Below are 22,124 nucleotides of genomic sequence, written 5' to 3' on the forward strand. Positions count from 1 at the left end.
ATACCCTTTTCCCAAGCAAGACATAGTAGGAGACAGCTTTTTGTAGAGCAGTGGGGTAGGGTTGGGAAATAGGCAGACATGAGTTCCAACGCCAGCATTCCCTCTTCTTCCTAACTCTGTGATTCTGTGCAAACAAGCATCTTGTCTTCCAGCAAAAGCTTTGCCGCTCCCAGGTACTGAAATATAACCCCGCGTAGGACAAGGCAAATCATGTAACAAAATTATGTTTTCCATTTTGCCCTGGCCACCAGAAAGCTCACAGGTTTGTCTGGAGCTCAATTTAAATAACAATATAGGAACCAATGATATCTACATCAATCCTAAATTACTCTCTGGTTTTCATCTTTTCCCCTATTCATATTTTCCAGGATTAGGACTTTTTATGTTTATATTCATAATTTCCTCTTTTATTAAATGAGCATGGAAATGTGTTTTCTTGAATCTTTATAAATCAAACCATAGTAGCATAGTATAAATTAATAAATAATCTCTCTGCATTCCATTTTCATACCTATAAATAAGGATATAAGCACCTACCACATAGCATTATTATAAGGGCAAAAGGAGATCAAATACATAGTTTTTAGCACAGCCTTGAATATGGAAGATGCCTAATTAAATATGAGTGTTCCCCTTCCCTTGCTGAGATTGAAAAGAGTTGGCTGCCACGTGTGGTCCATTGAAGCATTTTCAATCAGATGTGTCAGCTCTGAGGCATGGGAACCTGTAGCCAAATTTAAAGTATCCCACAGACACAGGAGCGTCCCCCAACCTGTTTCACATAATAAAAACTGCACATAATGATTGTGTACAATGTGATGAGTCTGGATATATGCAAACACTCATACCATCACCACAGTCAAGGTCATAGGCATATCCAACACCTGCCAGTTTCTTTATGTCCCCTTGTTATGGTTGTTGTTCTTGTTTCGTGGTAACAAGTACGAGATCTGCTCTCAACAGAATTTAAAGCACACAATACCGTGTGTTAACCACAGGCACGGCGTTGTACAGCAGCGTTCTAGATCTTGTTCATCAGCATGACTTACGCTTTATACTCATTGAATAACAACTTTCCATCTCCATGGTCCCCTAGTCCCTGGCAACCACCACTGTATTCTCGGCTTCTATGAGTTTGACTACTACATGTAATCTCATATAAGTGGAATCAGGAGGTATTTGTCCTTCGGTGACTGACTGATTTCACTGAGCATAATGTCCTCCCATTTCATCCATGTTGTCACAAATGGCAGGATTTCCTCCGTCTTTAAAGCTGAATAATATTCCATTGTACCTAATATATACTACGTTTTATCTACCCATCTGTCACGGACACTTGGTTTTGTTTTCACATCTCACTTACTGTGAATAATGCTGCCACGAATATGGGAGTGCAGATACAAATGAAAGCTGCAATGCAAAAGTAAAAACAATGGGTAGATACAGAGTCACACTCAGGAGAAAAACTAACCCATTTTAAACTATGGAGAAAATTACATTCACATCAGCTTACTCCCGCCTGGAGCTGTCTGTTGTCCTCTAAAAGATAAAGTACTGAGTGCCACTGGGATTGCTTCACCTTGGGAGCTTTGGAGCCAAAACAGATCTGGGCTTAAATCCCAGATTTGGGTGTTGTTAGCATATTAAATCTTTGTTATCCTAATAAATACCTATCCCCTAAGCTTAAAAAGAGATAAGTAACCCAACTACTCCAGTCTTGGACTTGAGGCTGAGTGAGATTCTGAGTCATTTTAAAAAAGACTTACTCATCAAGGAATCCAAGACGCTTTCTTGTTAATGCAAGATAATTTTCAAGGCAGGTGCTGTAGGATTCACTTTATTTACAGGGAAAGGCTTGTAAGTGAGGGAAAAAGTATGTCTTTTCTGACCAAGAAGGGACTAGCCCATTTTGCATCCATCTTATTCAATCATGTCATCCATTTCAATCAAACCACTACATTTTACCCTCTGACAAAAACATTCAACTTATTCCATGAAGAACGGACTCTAATATGAGCTACCCTGTCACATCAGGGAGATATCATAGTATTATATAAACTTCCATTTCTGCAAATGTTTCATCGGGATTCCCATGTTACCTACTCCTTAGAGATCGAGAAGATTTGCACTGCCTTCATACACCCCCAAAACTCAGCGTGATTTGTTCAAAATTTTACTAGTCAGCATCGAAATTTTAAAAAAAAAATGGTACATCATGCACAATGATAAACTACCCCATGTGGTTTGGATAAATTAAATACTTTAAGCTTTCAGTCTCCCTAAATGATTTGGAAATGAAACAGCCATGATTTATGACTCTAGCTGATAGACTAGATCTGAAGTTTACACTTTGAAAAATGCCGTATTTAAATTCCCCTATAAATAAAAAATCATATTGCTCTAAAAATCCAGCCTAATGTATGTATGTAATAAATTAGAGATCCTCATACTGGGTGGAGAAATCTCCAGGACCGATGGCTTTCTTCCTTGCAAAAATGCACTGAGTGAACCAGACCTAGGTCTGTGTCTCTCTGCTACCACTTAATCAATAGTTACTGTTCCTTTCTGTCCAATCATTCATTTTCCCATCTCAGTGACCGCTGTCAGAAGCGCCTGCATCAGCTCAGCTGTAGAGGTAACCTGGTGTGGTTTTTTTAATGTCTAGATCAACTATTTTTAATCAGGCGGTTTCCAAAGTCTTGACATAAGTATTATTCTGGGTTCCTTGTGCTTTTCGTTTATCTGTACAAATGACACAACTGCTTTTGGGCTTTGCTTAGTGTTCTCAAAAAATAAAAGAACAAAAGCAGGTAAGAAAAATGATGCACGGTAATGATAAAAAGCACCTGGAGAGGAATCAGTTGACTCATAGTTAGTTTGACCTCTACCTCTTCCTGCCCTGTGACCTTGCGCTAAGTTCTTGCCCTCTCTGGGATCTTGATGTTGAAGGCATTGGCCTACTTGACTCCTAAATCCCCTTCTTTCACTGCCAATTACAGCCCGACGTTTAGAGCGCAGCAAACTAAATTCCAACCCTTTCGCAAGTTATTTATTCTCAGTGACTCCCAATTTTCCCAGGTATAATTTGGAGATAATTATCCCTACTACATGGAACTATCAGGAAGATTAGACAAGGTGACATATGCAAAGGACTCACCACAATTCCAGGCACAAAGTAAGTACTCAGTAAAAAGTAGTTGCCATTATTATTTTTATAATTATTGTTATTACCAACATTTTCATGCTAGAAATTCTGCTAGACAATAACCTGACATTAAAGGGAAAAAAAATGAATATCACAAGCTTCAGGGAGGAGAGGACATCAAAGCAAGAGTCTTTCCTCATATCTATTTCAATCATATAGCGTCCAAGCCAGCAAGTGGTAAAGGGAATTAAGAAGCATACTGAGTCTTCAGGGCCCTCAAGACACTGGAAACTAAGATCCCACAGACCTAGACTCAAATTCCTTCTCCACCACTTACCAGGTCTTGGGGTTGGGAAAGTCATAGAACCTTTCTGAGCTCAGAGATGCTCAAAATGCTATAGAATAAAGTGGTAATCCCAACTTTTTATGGTGGTAGACAGCATTAAGTAAAACTGTGGCTATAAGGCACTTAACTTTTTATCCATCCCATAATAAGTGCCCCAAAAATAAAGAGTTGCTATTATTGTTACTGTTGTTGTCACTAGAAGTTTTCCAGCACAGCTTCCCTGGCCCCGCTAATCCCCAAGCCGATCCGCTGCTGGTGTTTTCAGATTTTCTCAGGAGTCCGAGTCACTTCTTGCTTTTACACAATTGGCACCCTTGCCTCCCTTCTATTTTCTCTGCTTACTTTTTACAGAAATCCTCAGCTTGCTGAGAAGGGCTCTTGTCACATTTATGATTCATGAGGCCCTGAGTATACAGATGGCATTATATAAATGTTTAATAATCACCATATGGTTTCCCTGAAAATTCTGTCACTCAACGAGGAATACGGACTGAAATAGATAAAAAGCAGACCTCCGTTCTCCTGTTCTCTCCTTTACTGTCGGTGGTCCATGAAATGGAGGGAATCAGCTCACAACAGCCTGGTAGGTGTTTAGAGAGCAGTGAATTTAGGAGGGTTGTAAAAGATAAATGCCTCCTATACTGGATATTACTCTTCTGTGTCCAAGACAGCTCAGTTGCTCCTCTAATATCCCAGTGCCTGTTTTAATTATTCTATTACGGGGCATTGTTTTAAGTGGCTGAGAAACCATGGGATTTGCAGCTGGGTCCATGTCCATCATGGCGTCGTTTCTCATGGCTGTTCCCTTCATGGGCCTTGCGGCAGCCAAGTATTTGTGAGGTTCCGCGCTTGTGGATGGCGTTGCGTAGTGACAGGGAGAGACGACATACTTGACAAATGGGAATCATGATTGTCTGGCCTCCTGGCAGTTGTTGATGTGTTCTCCTGACCTGTAAACGTTGCAGCTGACTGATTACGGTAATTGATTGAGAAAACATTTGTCAATAGCTTTCTAATGAAAAAGAGAGGTGAGGGGGAGAGATTGCTGGAGCTCCTAGGAGCTAGATTTTACTTAAAACAGCAGCATTGAACCACATTATAGACAATCACTGAACTCCATACGGCCACATATAAAACGGAAATGCGATTCATCTGGTCATTTGTGGAGCACCTACTACGTATAAGATCAGAGGTCAGAAACTGGTGATTTCCAAGTAGAATATGACCCTCAGCCTCTGTCTGGGTGTCCTGCTTAGTTAATCTGCACCGTCCTTTTGTTACAATCAGAAGCAAATTGCCAATATTTAAAATCAGAATATTGTGCATTCAAATCTAGATTTCTAGCATCTCGTGGAAAAATCAGTACTCAGCAGCACTGGGCCAGCATTTCTGCAGGTCAGCGTTTGCACCGACTTGGGTAGCTGCTGCCTCTTGGAAATAGGCCATGTGATCCCAAGTTTGCCCCATCCCTACCATTCCATTATGTCATTCATTACTGTGAACTAGCTGGGCCCTGTAGGATTTCCAGTTTGAGATCTCTGTTTCAGGTTCTGAAGACACACACGTGAGGATTCCAGGCCCTGCCTTAAAAGTACTCACAGTAGTATAACTGTTTACTATAGTAAATTCTAAATTTCTAGCAAAGAAGGAAAATTAGGCTTTCTGGATTATTAAAGATTCGTTACAGTAAAGCCATCTGGTATCTGTCATGATGGCTACCATATGCAGGAAACCGTTTTCAAATTCTTTGCAATACCCTGTCTCTGGTGGTAGCTGGGATTGCAGTTGAAGGAGGACTAGCCCTGGAAGCATCACATTTGCACATGATTTGCAAGTGTGTCGTCGGGTTGCTGGTGACCTCAAGTGAGTCATTTATTGAACACTTCCCTAGGAATCCTTTTCCTCTAGATCCAACTGGGTAAGAGATTGGAAAGTGTGCTGTAAACTGTAATGCTCTGAAACATGGACAGTAAACTATGGCAAACTGCTTTTGTAAATAAAGTTTTATTGGAACACAGCCACATCCATTTCTTTATGTATTAACTATGGCTGTTTTCACATTATGATGGCAGTGGTGAGTGGCTGGAACAGAGACCATATGGTCCACAAAGCCTAAAATATTTATGATCTGGCCCTTTAAGAAAACTTTGCAGGCCACTGCTCTATATAAAAGTTAGCTATAATAATAATAATGCACACTATTATTGAACCTGATTTCCTCTCCCTTGAGAAGGCATTTCAATATTTGCGGAGCCTACAAATCATTGCCATAATCCCCACTTTTCATCTGATTCCAGATGTGCTGAGATGTGATACTAAGCTTTCTGCTGGATGGAGCCACTTTTTACTTTCTTTGGGGTAGTTAACTTCCTGACTGTGGAGTGTGCATGGCCTTGAATGAAGCTTGTCCCCAGCCCCACTTCTCTTCCTGGAATGACTTTCAGGGCCACTCCATCCTCTGAGACACCAAGGGGTAGGACTCAAAAGAAGCCTTTTGAAAGAGACTTAAGAAGTTCTTAACCTTATGGTGCCTCATTTTCCTCATCTGCACAATGGGAAGAATGTTAAGACCCATCTCACAAAGTATTATGAGGATAAAGGGAAGCAATGACCAACAAGACAAGTAGAAGAGTAAACGGTACAAATGCCTTATGTACACAGAAGTTCTGCCAGGTCTGGTGGGATGTGGCCAATGTCATTATTTCAGAATCTAAACTCCAGAACAGTGCTCTTCAAAGTATGATCACCAGGACACCTGGTTCCGAAAACCCTGGGCTTTGTTATGAATACAGATTCCAAGCCCTCACCCGAGGCTTTCTAAAACAGAATTTGATCTTGGGGGAACATCAGATTTCCCCAGATGGACTCTTCAACAAGATCCCCAGATGATTTTGATGAACCCTAAAATTTGAGAACTGCTGCTATAGGGATAGCACCCCCTGTTTCTGTACGTTGTGTCACAAAGACTCCGAAAGAGACAGGGAATTTGTGTCCAACACCATGCGTGACAAGCCTGATGAGAGCTGGTGGTATGAATTATGAATCTCCTCTTGTCAGAGAAATCCCTTCAGGCAAGAAAGACCTGCTCTGGCTTTTAATGGAGTTCGAGAGAAACTGGGAACCTAAAGAGTTCCTCCTCCAGACAGCTGTCTCATGAGGCTGCTCTCAAATCACTTCCTGCTCCGATGCCCAAACCCACACTGCAGCTAATTTAGTCCAGATGGATTCCCACCCACTGCTCATTGCACATGGGCGTTCTAGTGGGTGTTCCCAGGGCAACTTTACTTCCTCTCTTATGGGTCCTCTTTTAATGGATGAGGACACATGTGTAATGAGAACCCTTAACACGCAGAACACATAGGGTTTAGTCATAAAATTACTTTTCTTGCTTTTGTCCCCAACTGCTCTCTTAAACCTACTCAGTGGGGATAATAAGCCTTCCTCAGCCACTGGGTGAAATTTCAGGTCATCCCGTGGTCTGATAATTATCATAAGTCTCAAATGTATAATCTCCATTCAGAAATTAAAATATCCAGTCAAATACATTAATCAAAAGCCTTGCTTCTAGTCAAGGATAAGACTCCCCTTCCACCCGGTTCACCCCAATATCTAGAGTCTGTGGTCCACAGGTAACCTGTCCCAGAAAGGCTCACTTCTCACTCTCTCATTGGTCACCTTCTCTACTGGCTACTTGTTATTTTTGATCCTGCTTCCCTTTCAGATGAAGGTGGAAGAGGAAAGAGAGGTGAGGGGGGTAAGAAAGTCCTTACTTAGCTGGTACTGTTGCAAAATAGCTTTGTTCCCGCTGGGTCCAAAAGACAAACCCTGCGAACTCCATACTTTTCAGAAGGTCATCTCCAAAATGCACCTAATGCTGTAACTGAGCCTGTCTACTGCCACCTGTTACACGGGACACAGATTAATCTAAGCCCATGGATAGAATTCTATACCTGTTCCTCCTCCACGCATGATGCACACATACACACACACACACACACACACACACACACACACACACACACAACCAGGTTGTCCCATGGGCAGGTGGCAAAAGAGCTTGAGACCAGCCCTTTCTCCCCTGTGCCCACATCTGATCCAGAGGACACTCATGTATCTTTTGCCCCTGACACATCAGCTGTGTACAGGAAGGTGAAGTCACTCCCCTTTCATGCTGGAGTTCTCTGGAGGGAGTCAGTCATCAACTCACAACTCATCCACAACTCCTAGGGACACACATCAAGCTTTCTGCATGGTCTCACGGAAGCCCCCTCTCACTTAGCTTGAAATGAGGGGTAGACACCCCTAATCCCCTTCTTAGAGAGGGACTCACAGCCTTTCAACAGCTCTCCAGAATCGCCCTAGTGTAATTCTCTCTCTCAGTTTGCTCCTGGTCATTTAAAATTCCACTGGAGAGAAAAGGTTTTTTAAATTAATAAAACTGATTCTCAGATATTTCTTTTGAAATTCTTCTATGTTGATGTCTGACATCTGCTGAATCTTAACCTCATTAGTCGAAATTTCCAACAAACTAATCTTCAGTTGTTATTATTATTATTATTATATATATTACAATATAATACATATTATATATATATTATATATATTATATATATATAATATATATATATTATATATATTATTCTTGAGAGATGCACTTCTTTGAATAAAGCATGAAAAAGTCCTGAAATCACTCCTCTAGAAACATACCAGGATCATACAAAATACTGCAATTAGCTCGGGCTCCCAGTTTCGGCTCAACCTCAGCAAAATTCCAGAGAGATGCCAACACCTGCAGGCATCTGGGTCACTCCACTCTTCAGTAGGCCAGCCCCACCAGCCAGCATGAAATGATGCCGTGTCACCTCTAGCTTGCCCTTTTCCATCCTGCAGTGTGACTGTTTCCTGCCATTTCCCCACCAGACCAAGAATTCCTGAGAACACACATTGAGTATTTTACTCATCTTGACATCTCCAAAGCTTCATCACATAGAGGGCTCTCCATAAATGTTCACTGAGTGGAATAAAAATACCTTTTTCTTTCCAGACTCACCTCTGACCAGTCATCTCAGCCACAGTGAGGTAGAAAGGACTGCTAGCAGCTTACATGCAGATAGGAGATATGAGACTATATCAAAATGTTAGGAAAAGGTATAGTGTTGATAGTGGAATCAGAGAGTCAGCCTTTCTTGTCCTCCAAATTCATACCATGAGTCGGCACACCAGCAAAGAAGGATGCCCACGCCTCTTACATTCTATTGTAAATGTCCAGGTCCGTCCGGGTGCACCCCTGGAACACATTTATTATGTGACTTGCCCAGAGACGACCTGTCTGAGGCACAGATTTCTTGTTTGCTGGCTGCCTATTCTTTTTTTTTTTTTTTTGGTAAAGAATGCAACCTTCAGGCTGTTTCACATAGGCTGTTGGGCTTTGCAGAGACAAGACAAAGCAAGTGGGATAAGGAAGGCTATTGTTCTCCTATGAAAGTAAGCCACAGACTGCTCAGATCTGAAGAAGCTCCAGAACGTGGCCTGCATCTGCACCTGTGAATGCAGGTTTTCTTCTCCTGAGGATCACATTGCTTTACTGCACTGTCCCCTTGCTCCGTGCTCTCTCAGCATTTTGCTCTCCCCTCAAGCAAAGAATTTATCATGCTTTGTTATGGGTAGTTCACAGATGCCTGTCCCTTTGAGACTCAGAGCTTTTGGGGACCGAGGAGTTTTGTCTTATTTGTCTCAGAAAGCTGAGTACTTAAAACACGTAATTTTTGTTGAAAGGGTGGACATTAATGTTTGTTGGATGGATGGATAGATGGATGGATGGGTGGGCAGGTGGCTGGCTGGCTGGATTTATCTCTTACACAGTTGCTATGTGGACATTAGAACCACGCAGTGTCTCTGGCTTCCCTCGCCAGGCAGTGATGAGGAAGGATCTGGAAATAATACTGTTCTTCATCAACAGCAACTGCATCGCACAATGGTACAATATTCTGAAACGTGCATGTGTTCAGGTGAGTAATTTTTATGTTGAATTTCCCTTAAGATTATGATGTAAACTATGTATCCGAAGTCCACATTCTTTTTATCACAACATTCATTCATTCATCCATTCATTAATTGTCACTTGGTCTGTTATTCTTTCAGTTAGTGTTTAGAGGAAGTGTGGGGCTTAGCTCCTGGAACACAGAGTATCTACAGAAATGAATAGTGACCACAGTCACGTGGGCCTGCGTGTGAAGAACAAATCCCTCTGGAAAAAACCAGCTTTAAGCCATCCCAGGCTGCAAAGACAGTGGTTGAATATTCACACCTCTTTGTTCTGGGCACAGCGTGGTCCCTGTGACTCTTCACAAAAGGACATGCCATATAAGTCATGCTGTGAGCAGTCCATTCTGCCCCTCTGATCCTAAAAGGCAAGCTACATGGGAAAGCACTTCCTCCTAAGCTGGTTAAAGCCTAGGAGGCAGGGGCAGATAGGGTTTCCTTTTGGGGAAGGAGTACCTGGGAAAGACAGAAGGGCAAAGGCAGTCTTGGAGAAACAAGATTTACCTCCTGGGCGCAGTGAAAGGAGTGTCTTTGTATTGCTTGGTCCCAAGAACAACTCACCCCTTGCGATCAAACCTGCCAGCTGCTCCTGGAGGACTGGGGGGAGGCTGTCATCTCCCCAGACAAGGCAGCCAGTGCCCGAGGCAGTGCAGTCACTGAAGGGGAAGAGAACAGCCACCTTTCCCCCCTTTCACCTTGACAGCCTCCTGGTACAGAGGCATCCCTGCCTCTTCAGAGATGCACGCCATCCCACCATCGGGCTGTAAATTCAGGCAATTCTGTGTTCATCTCGCTTTGGCCACACCCCGGATCCTTTGCCTAGTTTGGAGCAATTTGTTTCCAACCTACACGTTCAGCTTCTTCAGTTGCCATGACCTGCAGCTAATGACCCTTTGATGTAATCACAGCAGGCCCCTTAGCTCCGGGCCTTCTCTCACATAGGTCCCTCTGCCTGGGATTCTCTTTGCACTTTCTTCTCTTGGAAGACTCCTGCACAGTTGTCAACTCTGCTACAAACACTTCCCAGTGTACCGAGGAATAGAGTCACTTTTATAAACTTTTCCAAAAAAAAAATCCTCTGCTCTTTACTTTTATGATTTGATTCCTATTGCTGTTGCACACATCTTGAGGGCTTAAATCATCTCTGCATACTGTTTCAAGTGCCTCCCCTTCCAGGATGTCTTCCTGGTGTCCTTGCTTTTTATCCTGGGTCTGAGGCCAGCATAGCTGCCCTCCTTCATGCTCCCATAATGCTACCCCAGTAGCTCTCAAATGTTAGTGTGTTTCAGAATAACCCGGAAGACTTGTAAAAAGGCAATTTTCTGGTCCCCATGCCCAGAGTTACTGGTTTAGTAGGTCTTATGTGGGACCCAAGAATTTTCATTCTATTACATTCCCAGTGATACTGATGCTGCTGGGCCAGGGATCACACTTTGAGAACTACTCGCCTACGCTTACCTCAACCATAAGTCTTTCATCGAACTTAGAGCATGTTATAAATTACTTGTTTGTTATTCCGTCTCCTCCACTCAGTTAATCAGGCAGTATAAGATAATGAAAAGCATTACAAAGAAAGTAAATCACAATGTGTTAGTTAGCTATTGTTGTGTAACAAATTACCCCCAAACTTAGCTTAAGACAACAAATGTTAGCTCATAGTTTCTGCAGGTCAGGGATCTGGGAACAGCTTGGTTAAATGGTTCTGGCTCACAGACTCTGTCGTGAAATTAGAGTCAATCAGTCAGCTGGGGCTGCAGCCTCATCGGAAAACTCAGCTGGGGGAGGAACCTGTTCTAAGCTCACGCACATGGTTGGTGGTAGGTCTTACTTCCTCACTGGTCCCTGTCAGTTCCTCTCCACATAGACCACTCCATAGGATGCATTAATGTCCTCAAAACATGACAGCTGGCTTTCCCCAGAGCAAATGATCCCAAAGAGATAGCACATACCCAAGATGGAAGCCATGGTCTTTTATAACCTAACCCTAGAAGTAATATACCATCAATTTTGACATACGCAATCAGTCACACAGACAGACGCTAGCTCAGCGCGAGATGGGACTACAACGTGGGTGTGTCACCCAGAGGTTAGGTTCATTGAATGCTGGCTGCCACACAGGACAGTGATAGGGAAAGGAGGTAATCCTGTTTATGCAGGATGTCTAGGGAGGACCTTTCCGAGGAGCTGCTGTGAAAACTGAGACCTAGATGAAGATAAACAGTCGCCGTTGTAAAGACATAGGGGTCTGCTTTTCCAGACAGAGGAAAAGCAAAAGCCCTGAGGCAGAAATGAGCTTGGCGTATTTGAAAAAAAGAAAGTAAGCTAGTGTGGTTGTAGCAGAACCAGCAAGTAGTCAGAAGGGTCGCCATCATTACTAACAGCATCAGAAACAGTTTTTAAAATACCTACTGTGCTCAGGGTCTTTTTGGCAATGAAGAAAATGCATTGTTCCAAATTTCAAAGAACTGGTCTTTCCATTGAAGAGCACTCCATGTTTTTCAATTAGTGGAACAGGAAAAAAATTTAGATAATTCACGATCAATACATCCTCATGACCACACCCACCGTTTCCTCCTGTATGATTTCCAATTCTGTCTAATCAACCTAGGAGCAAGAGTTTGAGGAAAAAAAAAACAAAAACAATTAATTGAGTGAAGCTAAGTCCACAATCTATATTCATCAAATTCAATGAGGACCTTTGCAGTATTGGAGAGTATACAACCTAGAATCAACTGAAGCTGGAATAGACCGCAGAGATCCTTCCACTGTTCCCTCTTCAACTCTGACTTGATTTTTAAGAAAAAGGGAACTGAAACCAGTGAGCTCAGAAACCCGTCCTCCATCCACTAAGTGGATTAATCACTTGCACGTACTCAGAGTAGGAGAAGAATGACTAAAACCTGGTCTCAGGATTTCTAAATCAGCCTAATTTCTGTAACCATAGGTGATCCAGAGGTTGCCTTAGGTGTGGGAGGGAGCAGAGAAAGAGGAAGGAAGAGAAGCAGCCTCCAGGCCCTCCTTTTCTTTACCAGAGCAGGGATGCTTTCATTTACTACATACGTAGGATTTTTTTGTGTGTGTGTGGTGCGCGGGCCTCTCACTGCTGTGGCTTCTCCCACTGCGGAGCACAGGCTCCGGACGCGCAGGCTCAGCGGCCATGGCTCACGGGCCCAGCCACTCCGCGGCACGTGGGATCTTCCCGGACCGGGGCACGAACCCGCATCCCCTGCATCGGCAGGCGGACTCTCAACCACTGCGCCACCAGGGAAGCCCTATACGTAGGATTTTTAAATAGGTCTCCTGCTAAAAGAAGTTTGAAAACTACTTCACAACACCATGCTCTCTTCTCTGATACTACAGCCCAGAGATCAGCCTCTCCACCCCATGGGCCCAGTCCAATCCACTGCCTGTGTTTGTATGATGTGTGAGCCAAGAGTGGTTTTTCCATTTGCATATGGTGAAAGTCAAAAAATCAAAGGAAAAATAATATATTGCCACAAAAGAAAATCAGATGAAATACAAATCTCGGTGTCCATAAATAAGGTTAGAACGAGCCACACCCTCTTTTAAGAATTGTCTGCGGCAGCTTTGTTGCTACAATGGCAGAGCTGAGTAGCTGTGACAGACTGTGGCCAAAAGCCTAAAATGTTTACAATCTGGCCCTTTGCAGAAATGTCTGCTGACCCTTGTATATCCAAGAGTCCGATGTATGCCTTCATTCTTCCTTCACGTCTTCCTTCTCTTCTCTGTCCCCGTTCTCCTTCCCAGCAAAACTTTGCTATAGGTTTGTATTTAGAATACAGTTAACTGAGACCACAGGTTTGCTTTTCGATGCTAGTGTATTTTGGTTTGTGACTTAATACTATGGTGTCAGTTTCCCGATTCACCCAAACTCCTATCTGCTTTTCTAACGGCATCCTATATATAGTCAGTGCAGCAGAAGGAACTTGAGTGAATACCTTACCGCTCCCAAAGGTAGCATATGCTAGATGATAAGCATTGCACTTTTCCTGTCCCTTTGGGCCGTGAAAGTCTGGGTTACAGAAGGAGCAGAGCTAAAGTACATAGACAACTCCACTGCCTCACAGCTACTTGAGGTCCCAAACAGCTTGCTAGAAGGGCAGAAAGAGGAGGAGGAGATGATGGTTGTTCTCTTTGGTGCAGGTGTGGATTGCTAGAAAGGATTCATCGCTAGAGGTCACCTGGACAGAAGCATCAACCAATGTCTCTTATATGCATCAGGAGTAAGAGACAGTAAGATGCATTTTAAAGGTGTTTGTTCTCACTGCTAACCAAAGGTATGCAAATTAAGACTATATTAAGGTATCAATTTTGACCCCCTAAAATAATTCTGGAGAAAATTATAAAGCCCAGTGCTTGTAGGATTATAGGGGAAAAGGAACACAAATATGTTGAAAAAATAATTTCAGAGATCAAATCAGTAAAATAAATCGAGTCAAAATAGTCATGCCTTTGACCAAGGAATTTCCCTGGCAACTTGAACCAAGGCACAGATTCAAATTAAAAAAAGGAAAAAAAAAACACAAAACCCTGTACAAGGAAATTCATTGCAGCATATTTACAGTTTGCTATTTAAAAATAAAAAAAACCCCAAACTTTATATGCCTGATAAAATGTTTTGATTAATTAAATTAAATGATATATCCATTGGGTAAACTAACCCAATGGATATATCTTGCAGTCATTAGAATGACCATGTTGCCATGTAAAATTTTCCATTTAAAAATAAATATTAAAGTAGAAAAAATAGAACAGAACATTTTATACATGTTGTAGTTAATATAAAAATATGCATGCCTTTAACTAAAATTGGGAAATGAAGTTTCTAACAGTTCTTCTCTGGTAGACCTGGGGTGAACATTTTTCTGTTTTAATTTCCATGAAAGTTATTGTAATAAACTCTTTGTTTTACTATTAAACCCACATTTTTATAAAAGAAGACAAGGGAAAGGAGGAGTGAGGACTGATCTTTGTAACATCACTTTTAGAGACACTGAGCAACATTTTATTTGAGGAAGGTTGGATCATAGCCTCCTGGGGGTACCTCTCAAGCCTACGATGCACAGAACTGGATCTGAGTGGGCAACAGGCTGGGCTCTACCCACGAGCTCTGGTAACCATGGCATCAGTAGAGACGGATGCCCCTGATGGGAGGCAGTGACGGGGGCCACTTGAGAAAGTAACTCAGCAGGGCCAGATGGTATTTCTTCAAGAGCTCATTTATTTGGATCAACTAACATACGAAATGGCAGGTATTCTGACAAGGACACGCGATACCTCATTTCCTTGAAGATTAAGAAGCTACAAACATACTACCTGCCTCAGAGAGACTGAGGGAGGCAGAGGGAAGCTCACAGGTGGCCAAGTCATGAGCAGAGCCATCCTCTGGGATGACAGAGACAGAAAGAAGTTTGTCCTATGTTATGGGTTTGAATTGTGTCCCCCACTGAGAGCAAAGGATATGTTGAAGTCTTAAGCCCTAATATCTCAGAAGGTGACCTTACTTGGAAATGGGGTCATTGCAAATGTAATTTGTCAAGATGAGGTGAGGCCATACCAGAATAGGCTGGGCCCTAATCCAATGTGAATGGTGTCCTTACAAAAAGAAGCAAGCCCCCCCGCCACACACACACAGAATGCCATGTGATGACAGAGGCAGAGCCGGAGTGATACAGCTGCCAGCCAAGGGGTGCCAAAGCTGGGAATCACCAGAAGCCAGGAAGAGTTGAGGACGGATTCCCTTACAGGTTTCAGTGGGAGCGTGGCCCCGATCATGCCTTGATTTTAGACTTCTAGCCTCCAGAACTGTGAGACAAAATGTCTGTTGTTGTAAGCCACCCAGTTTGTGGAACTTTGTTATGGTAGTCCTAGCTAGAAGCTTAATATACTCTAAAACCCGCTGTGGCGGGCTGAGTGGATCTGAGCCGGTGACTTTTCCTTGGTGACCTTTTAGGTTGTTAGAACTGGTTACAGCTTGGGTCTTACTGATGTAGGGAACAAGTAGACATAACCTGGCAATTGGACACCCACTTTAGGCTTACGGTGGGCAGAACAGAAACGTGGGCTGTGAGCCAGGCACCCTCCCCCGCATAGCAGCATGCAAGCATTTAATAGCAGAGGGCAGAAGTGGCCAGTGGGAAGAGGCAGGAGAATACGGTGCCCGGACACAGATACGAAGTGTGTGGTGTATATAGTGACTCAGCACGTGGATCCGGGGTTCCAATCCCAGCTACACCACTGGATGCGCTGTGATGCTACAATAAGTTACTTACCCTCCCTGAGTCTCAGTTACCTTATCTATAAAATGGAACTAATAATGGTTCCTACTCTACAGGGTTATTGGGAGGAGTAAATGACTTAATACCTACAAAGTGCTTAGAATTGTACCCAGCACACAGTAGGTACATAATAAATATCACTTGCACACTTCCATGCACACTATCACATTTAATCTCTTACCGATTCCATGATGGAGATTTTATTAGGTTTATGAATAAAGATTCTGAGGGTTCAAAGGTTAAAGAATATGTCCAATGTCACAGACAAAATAAAAACAGCATGGCTTCCATATATGTGTGTTAGCATATGGTCTTTGTTTTTCTCTTTCTGACTTCACTCTGTATGACAGACTCCAGGTCCATCCACCTCACTACAAATAACTCAATTTCATTTCTTTTTATGGCTGAGTAATATTCCATTGTGTGTGTGTGTGTGTGTATATATATATATATATATATATATATATAAATATAAAGGTTCTGATGAACCTAGGGGCAGGACAGGAATAAAGATGCAGGAACCTAGGGGCAGGACAGGAATAAAGACGCAGACGTAGAGAAGGGGCTTGAGGACACAGGGAGGGGGAAGGGTAAGCTGGGACGAAGTGAGAGAGTAGCATGGACGTACATACACTACCAAATGTAAAATAGATAGCTAGTGGGAAGCAGCTACATAACACAGGGAGATCAGCTCAGGGCTTTGTGACCACCTAGAGGGGTGGGTTAGGGAGGGTGGGAGGGAGACACAAGAGGGAGGAGCTATGGGGATGTATGTATACGTATAGCTGATTCACTTTGTTATACAGCAGAAACTAATACACCATTGTAAAGCAATTAGACTCCAATAAAGATGTTAAAAAAATTTAAAAAAACCAAAACAGCATGGCGACTAGAGATACAACTGAGGCAAGAAGGAGGCAATGGAAGACAAAGCGGGACTATGAGATGTGAGTCAGGGACCTTCTAGTAAGTCGGTCAAACTGTGAGCTTGGTCACCGGGCTCCTCGTTTATTCGTCTTCCACTCCTTCACGGTGCTCATGTCCTAAAGTCTGGTAGATCTGTCACCAATCTGTGGCACAGCCTTCGAGAAGTTAGTCGCATTTCTTAATCAACACCAGAGTCCCTCAACCTCAGCACTACTGATACTTCAGACCAAATAAGTCTTTCTGTGGGAAGCTGTCCTGTGCATTGTAACGTATTTAGGAGCATTCCTGGCTGCTACACACTAGAGGCCAGTAGTACCCCTTCCCCAATCATGATGATCACAGATGTCTCCAGACATTTTCAAATGTTCCCGGGGTGGGGGGGGGGCAAAATTGTCCCCAGTTGAGAATTATTGACCTACACAATAGGATTAAAGTACCTGCAAAACGGTTTCACTGGGCCATTCTGAGGAACGAATTTGATAAAAATGTTTTTATCTTTAAGAAAGAAACAGAATGCATTTGCCGATATATTACAAGACAAATTTAATATCATTTATTAATTGTTGCTTGCCAAGTTCAAAAAAAGAGCATAAAACATCTCTTCCTTTCGAAAAATTCACAACCAAGAAGGGGAGGGAAGAAAGGGGCAAAGGCAAGAAGCATTGGCAGGGTCAAAAAGGCCTAGAAAGAAATTGCCCTCAATTGAATCAATAAGGGGACTTTATAAGAAAACAGGATAGGAGCTACTTACTGAAGGATGGGAACAGTTTCTGAAGACAGAGATAAAATCTCCTAGAGAATGGATATGTCCGAATGCGGGACACAGTAGAAGCCAGGTGAGGAACAAACAGGAGCTAAGCGGACTCAGATCTCCCGAAGTAATTTGCATTTTCCCTCTGCCTGGAAGGCCTTTCGCACTTGGATTCACAAACCAGATCTTCCTCCTTCCAGACTCAGCACGATGCCTCCAATTCCTCCGAGAACACTTCTCTGAACTCCCAGATTTGGCGAGATGCCCCTTCTCCTTGTTCCTTTGTGGACCCTGTAGTTCCCATCAGTGTCTCTCGTGGGGTTGCTATTGACGTTTGGGATGAGTCTGTTCGTCGTTGAGCAATCCAGTAAGACTACCTCATGCATTGTAGGAAAACTCGCATGTCTGACCCCCACTCCCTAAATATCCTAAATATACTCCCCAGTCATCGTGACAACCAAAAATCTCCACACATTTTTCCCAATGTCTCTAAGTGGGCAATACCAGTTGAAAGCCACATATTAATACTTATGTTTTTCCTAAAACCATGTATCTGTCTCCTCTTATTGATGGTAAGCTCCTTCAGGACGGGAACTGTTGATTTCACATCATCCTTGCACTGCTAAGACCTAGCCCAGTGCCCAGTTTGCAGTTGGTCCTTGGTAAATATTTGCTGACCTAATTAAAGCAGAAGGCTCATCTAGGGCAAAATTGGAAACTCAAAATTGAAAGATAAACTGGAGCCAGACAGTAAGGGACTTTGCATACACTGAAGAACGTGGGTTTTATTCTATTAGGTGAAATCATATGAAATTGACATTTTTGTAAGTCAAAAATGGCCAATTAACAGCTTCATAGAGTTCATCCTAATATTAGGCAGTATTTACTTAACTTACTTAACTTTCCCTTGTTTTTTCTTTTTTTTAAAAAAAGTATAGTTGATTTACAATATTGTGTTACTTTCAGGTATACAGCAAAGTGATTTGGTTATACATATATATGTTTAACTTTCTCTTTCAATTGAGATACTCTTTTTTAGCTTAAATACCTAACTTTGGTCCCATCTTAAACACTAACATCCATGAAATAATGGGCTAAGTGTACTAATATTCTTTCTTAAAAAAAAAATTAAAACATTGAAACAATGGATTCTTCACAACTGACACTCATCCATACACCACTTACCATTATATCATGTGCCACAAGTGGACAGACACAGGTCCTACTGTCAGACACTGTGCTCTAAACAATTGAATGGATCCGTTGTCGACTGAGGTGGTGGTGACACTAGTGGCCATGAAAAGGGGGTGGAGGGTGTTTAAAGAAGGCGGATAAGGAGGAAAGAGGGGGAAAGAATCATGCAGGACAAGGAAGAAATGTGGGGGAAGAGGAGAAGGAGAAAAATAGGGGCAAGGTAGGAAAAGACAGGAGAAGAAAGAGAAAAAAAGAAAAGAAAAAGCAGATGATGGCTATGGGCTCGGATTAGTGCCTCACTTTGGTTCTCAGGTTCCACCCCAGCGCTGCAGTACAGAGTCTGATTATCATGGCTGACGGAGCTAGCGCCTATTTTTAGATGAAATTAATCATTTTCTTGTGTTATTTTTGGTTCAGATAATGGCTGGAGTACACAGCCGCTTCTTCATGAGCTGCCAGCAAGAATGTAAACAAGGTTGAATCTCCGCTTGGCAGGTTCTATATTCAGCTCGGCCATCAGGAAGCCGAATTCCCTGAGAAAGCGGACTCTCCCGCCGGGGATGAGGGGCTGTAGGGGGAGCCTTAACCAGTCATAATACTGAACAGATCAACAGGAGTGAAATAAGTCAGACAAAGACAAATACTCTATGTCATCACTTATACGTGGAAAGTAAAAGCCAAACAAATGAATATAACAAAACAGAAACAGATTCACAGATATGGAGAACAGACTAGTGGTTCCCAGTGGGGAGAGGGGAGGGGGGAGGGACAAGAGAGGGCTAGGGGACTGAGAGACACAAACTACTATGTGTAAAATAAATAAGCAACAAGGATATATTGTACAGCACAGGGAAATATAACCATTAATTTATAATAACCTTAAATGGAGTATGATCTATAAAAATATTGAATCACTACCTGGTATACCTGAAACTAATATAATATTGTATCAACTATATTTCAACTTTTAAAAAGTAAATAATAAAATGACTTTAACCCAAATGCTTTCTTTATTCTATTTCTCTTAAGTCAGGCACTATTTAAGTCAGCACTACTGACACTGGGACTGGATCATTCTTCGTCGAGGGGCTGGCCCGTGCATTATAGGATGTCTAGCAGCATCTCTGGTCTCTACCCACTAGATGCCAATAGTACTCGCCCATCCCAACACGTGTCTAGACGTGGCCAAATGTCCCCTGGTGGACAAAATCACCCCCCACTGAGAACCATGGGTTTAAATCAATAAATTTAAGTCAGAATATTATAACTCAAATTATGGCGGCACGGACTCCTAGCGACTTTATTCCCAGAAACTAGAATTTCCAAGTTGCCTCCTCTATATATGAGAAAGAATAGAATGCTCTCATTTATTTGCTCTTGCCTTTTGGTTGCTACTGGTGACCTGTGAGAAACAGCTGCATCTCCAGGCACAGGTTCCAGGCTACCAGGGCTGGCGCTGCTGTTGTCCCCACCCTGGCCTTGGGCGATGCCACTGCTCTTTCCTCACCTGCTTCATCTCAAGCATATGCCACGCCCTCCTGTCTAACTCCACACGGCAGGTCAGAGAAGCAAACATAATTGTTGATTAGATTTTACTGAGAGCTCAGGGACACTAGCAGGGAATTATAATAATAGGGTAACGACAGCTCCTGCCTTGACCGCCCCTGGCCAGGCCTGGGCTGGCTCTCAGTCTCTCTCTTAGCCTCTATCAATGGGACCTGAGGTGGAGAGCTCTGCCCCCAGAATTTCTCTAGTTAAGTCCATTTCATTGAAATTTGTCCAAACTGTGTCCCCTACTTGCACCCAAGGCTCACACAAGGGAGATGCTTTCCTCCAAGTCCAGAGCAACACTCACTTCCGGAGCCACCTACTCCCAGGACGACCGGCAATGGGAACGGGAATCTCGGCTTTCCATCACAGGGATGTAAGCGGATGCTGAGTCCCCAGAAAAATATTCACTCAATGACTGACATCAGAACCTTGCCTGTGTCCAGGCACATGGGACATACACAGTCCAGAGCAAATCCATTTTTCCTTACTTTGTCCTCATCAAGCCTAAACTGAAACACCAGGAGACAACCCCATACGTAGATGATCATAATAAGTCAGGGTGAGGTTACATGGGAACCTAGAGAGAGCATGTCACCCAGGCTGAGGCAGCAAAGGAGGCATTCTGGGTGGAGGTGAAGCATTAGTAGCATGATGAAAGGTGACCAGAAGTTGGCCCTATAAAGTTTATGGGAGACTGGACAGGAGGAGAATCAGGAACTGATTTCCAAAACAAATGCACACCGTGCTGGAAAACAGCCCAACATATTAAGAACGATACAAAAATACAGATTTTCATGGATGTACAAAATAGAACAGACAGTGGCAAGAGATCAGAATTGGACCAGGTTAAATTCAGACAAAAGGAGACCAGGATCCGTTGACTGAATTTTAGAAGATGATTCTGAGGCTTATATCTGGGCTGCTCTGTGGTGACCCTTGAACAGCTAGCAACTCTTCACACATTCTAGCCACACTCCCCTTCAAAAAGGGGCACAGACTTTCCTGTTTTATCAAAAAGTTACTCTGACTTTTCCAACCACAAGGATTGGATTGGGAAGAAGAGGAACTTCTTTCTTGTATATGTTAGGCTACAGAGAAATGAGAGCTTAATATCAGAACCAAGGAGACGAGCTGTCCAGTACCTCCCTGTGTCCCAGGGAGGTTAGTTTCTTGGAGCTCCTCTGAAAGGACCCTGGGCGTGACTGTAGAACCCACGCCAACCCCTGTCCTAGAGGAACAAACCCACACACACTTAGACCAAGTTAAGGAATGTCTGCTTTCCCAGACCAGTTTGCACTGCTGGCTCCCAAGGTCCCCTTCCAGAACTGAACATGAGGAGAGAATCAAGCATGCGAGCTGTCATCCTTCTGACACTTGCCTGAGGTTGAATGTTGGGGTCATTGTTTTCTCTAAACCACAGCCTCCTCGTGAGTGGTGGCTTTCAGACAGAATTTCCTAATCCAAACCCAAATGTCAGATGCTACGAGCAGCCAAAAGAGAGCCTAAAAGAAAGGTCAGAGTGGGTTATCCCAATAGGTACCTCAGGAAGAATAGTGACCGTCACAGTTTCAAAGCATTCTCTGCAGAGGCTCCTATCTCAGTATGTCTAATGAAAGGAAACTTCCATAGAAAGAAGACCGGGAGTAAGCGCTACCCAGAGAGTTTATTTCTTCTGTACATATAGCTACTGGCTCATGTACTAGAGCCAGGGAGAGGTTGTAAAAGCAAAAAGTCCTTAAAATCTAAGAGGCATGTTGAAATTCACACCCAAATATGAGATCAGGGATGGGAATTACCTTTTCTCCATGTTCCAACTCTCTTTAACAAGTTGAAGTTGAACAGGGCATTTCATTGTGTTGATAACAACAC

Source organism: Phocoena phocoena, chromosome 17, assembly GCF_963924675.1.
Source record: "Phocoena phocoena chromosome 17, mPhoPho1.1, whole genome shotgun sequence".
Taxonomy (NCBI): domain Eukaryota; kingdom Metazoa; phylum Chordata; class Mammalia; order Artiodactyla; family Phocoenidae; genus Phocoena; species Phocoena phocoena.